Source organism: Suncus etruscus, chromosome 3, assembly GCF_024139225.1.
Source record: "Suncus etruscus isolate mSunEtr1 chromosome 3, mSunEtr1.pri.cur, whole genome shotgun sequence".
Taxonomy (NCBI): Eukaryota; Metazoa; Chordata; class Mammalia; order Eulipotyphla; family Soricidae; genus Suncus; species Suncus etruscus.
In genome coordinates, this window is record NC_064850.1 from 74,699,922 (window position 1) to 74,703,657 (window position 3,736).

A 3,736-nucleotide genomic window follows, 5' to 3' on the forward strand; every position below is an offset into this window, starting at 1 on the left:
TAAAAAATGACAGAATTGTGCAAACTTTCCCTTAGAAGACTTCAATTTGTCACAGTTCACCACTGATTTAAAAAACAAATCTGAGGGCCCGGAGAGATAGCACAGCGGCGTTTGCCTTGCAAGCAGCCGACTCAGGACCTAAGGTGGTTGGTTCGAATCCGGGTGTCCCATATGGTTCCCCGTGCCTGCCAGGAGCTATTTCTGAGCAGACAGCCAGGAGTAACCCCTGAGCATTGCCGGGTGTGACCGAAAAAAAATCTGAGAAATAAAATTTATCATCAGTTTCAAACCATTATGGTGAAATGGATAGAGGTCACTGCATAGCCTATTGTAAAAATACTGCAAGACAATGTTGGTTTAAATTTGATGACCAAGAAATTACAGACATTTGTACATCAGGGAAGTCTTCAGCAGCTTATATTTTTTTTTATATTTCAGAGACCTACAGTATCAGATTCAACAATTTACTCTTTTTTTTTGCAGGTTCTCAGCAATTACTCTATTTTTCAGTTTATATTATTGTTCTATTGGTTTTTTTCCACAGAAACAGATGCAGAATGAGTTTGGATTCACTTGACTCATATTGTGCTGCCCCTTGAAGGTGATTCTCTAACAAGTATTTTCTGTTATTCATGTTGTATTTAATTATGTCTACTTTCTTGATATTGTTTTCCTCTACAGAAATTTCTGAAAAAAGGCTTCTGCCTTTCATAGACTATTATTCCAATGCCCAGTCTATGAGTGTATTTTACTATTTAGTTTTAATCCATGGTATTATACTAATATATAATAATCCTTTATCCTCAGCTTGTTTTCAGGATGAAATCTGGATGTATAATTCTGGTGATTTTATATTTCTTGATATGGACTCCTTCAATGCTCTTTGCCATTACTCACAGTATTATAGATTTATTTATTACTGTTGTTCTGAGTATACACCATGCTCATTATGTTCATGAAATTTTCTTTCAGATATGCTCTTAACTATTCTTGGGTAATTTTTTATGACTTTGAGCCACATGGATCACCAACTTTTATATTTTGAAGCATTTTAACCCATTTCATCTAGGTTAGATTTTTATCTGTTACTTTTGGATCAATTTTAATTGAATTAATTATTAAATTGCATGTGAGTGTGTACACATGAGGTGGTCACTTCTATGTCTGTTCAATGTTTGTCTATATTGTATTTTGTCTGTCTATATTGTATATTGCCCCTTCCCTTCTCACTTTCCCCTCTTACATTTTTGCATTCTCTCCTTGATTTGTTGTTCTTTTTGCCAACAGCCTTTGACTTTCTACATTCAGGAACTCCCTCCTCTCCTTCAGTCATTTCCTCCATGGACTGATAGTGGATTCTAGTTTGGGCTTACATAGAGATCATCTTCACTAGAGTGTTTATTACCTGTGACTGCTCTAAGCTATTTATTTGGACTCAAGATTCCATTGATGACTTAAATGGTTTCCCAGAATCTTCTTTCCTCCAGATTTTTTCAAAAAAACTTATATAAGATATTAATCTCTTGTGTAAATTTTTTCTTTTTGAATATGCCTTTACTTCCTGCTTTTTTTTTTTTTGGTTTTTGGGCCACACCTGGTGATGCTCAGGGGTTACTCCTGGCTATGCACTCAGAAATCGCTCCTGTCTTGGGGGACCATATGGGACACAGGGGGATCAAACTGCTGTATGTCCTAGGCTAGCGCAGGCAAGGTAGACACCTTATTGCTTGTGGCATTGTTCCAGCCATATACTTCCTACTTTCTTATGTATTTGTAGTTATCCCCATTTTTAAATTTATTTTAATAAATTTTAATTATTTTAAATTGTTTAAAATATTATATTTATTATTATTATTATTATTATTATTATTATTATTATTATTATTATTATTATAGGAATTTACTTTAGGTAGCATTTTTAGCTTCCTTTGCTAGATCTAGGCTATAGAACTTTTTGGTTTGTCATCATTTTCCCATTTAGGCTCTTTTAGTATTTTATGGTGCGATTTTTGCATGGACACATAAAATGGAAAAATTGCAGGTACAAGAATGAGTTTCTACCCACTAGGGATGGGATTTCAAATTTTTCTTGAAACGTGGAGGTTCTCCACCTGAAACATCTTGTTTTGGTGACTTGACTTAAGCTCCTTCATTCAGATATAGACCAATCACCCCTGAATCTTGGACCTCATTTTAGGATCTGGCATGATTTTCTGCATTTTCTCCAGGAATTGACCATCTTCCAGTAAGAGCTCACAACTGTGATATCTTCTTGCCAACAAGTGGGCTTTCTTGCCATCCTGGTTAAGACTTAGAAATCTACTTTATCTTTCCCACAGGAACTTCTTATATCATCTACTGGTGATCTCTATCTAGAAATTACCTTGTGACACTCTGATTGCTTCATAAGATCTTCAAAATATAACAGATCCTTGATCTCCAAATCCAGGCCTATGAAAACTTTTTGGGGACTTTGAAGAAAAATCATAGGGGTTTGTAAAATTGTCTTGTCTAAACCCTGTAGCTGGTTCCTTGAATCATATTTTGTGTAAGGACACTCTCTTTTTTATGCCCCAAATTTTTCCCTTCCATTTTTTTCCTTTTGCTGCACCTACGCAAATTACTGCTATTTATTTACTTTTAGTTTTCCCCTTGTCTTTTCAGGCTTTCTAGGATTTATTTTATTTCATGCTATTAATTATTCTTACATTTTATTTATTTTTACATTTTAGAAAATTAAGAAGGGGGAGATGTTACTAGCCAGTTTTTATTTGTTGGTACTAACTGGTTTTCACTTGGCTTAGTCCTCACTTTTGGGGGTGGGCTTTGTTTTCCCAATAAAGACTGCCTGAAATGCCTGGAGGGAAAGCTGCCACCTTGGCTCACTATTTCACATGGTAAAGCAGTTGGCTTGTGGGTGTACAGCTTGCGTTGTGAGTTTCTAGCCCACTACTTTTCCAATAGTGTGTGGATTATTTTCTGTGTTGGAATTGCTACTGGATTCATGTTTCTCATACTACCTGGATTGGGGACATGTGAGTCCCCCTCCCTCATTGGGGACTGTGAAAAACTAAACCTACCATCTCACAATCTTGTCTTTAATAACATTTTTAATTTGAATTCTATGTTATTTGACTTAATTGTACTACCAGAGCCTTTTTAAGGGAGTTATTTACTTGATTATTGTTATTCTAAGATTTATAGTCTCAAGTAAGGCACATTATCCAACTAGACCACAAACTATATAATAAAACATTAAATCAATAAGCTAAAAATCATAACAAATATTCTTTTAGACCACAATGCATTAAAAATGAATGTTAATTATGAATGGAAAGAAGTAAAAAATTCTCAAAAACATGGAAAGTAAACAACTCATTACCAAGCAAGCAGTGGGTCAAAGGTGAATCAGATAAGTAAATCAACAGATTTCTGGAAACAAATAAAAATAAAGATCAGTTATCAGAATATATGAAACATAGCGAAAGTGGTGCTAAGAGCAAAGTTCATTGCAGTGCAATTCTTCATTAGCAAGAAAATAAGCACATGTAAATAACCTATCTTCACAGAATAATCACTTAGAAAAAAACCAACAACAGGATCCCAAATCAAACAGAAGAAGAAACTAAAACTAAAGCACAATTAATGATATGGAAAAAAGCTTAAATGTTTTTTAATTACAAAAATTTAAAAGATCAGCAAACCATAAGATAGTTCTTTGAAACGATAAAGCACA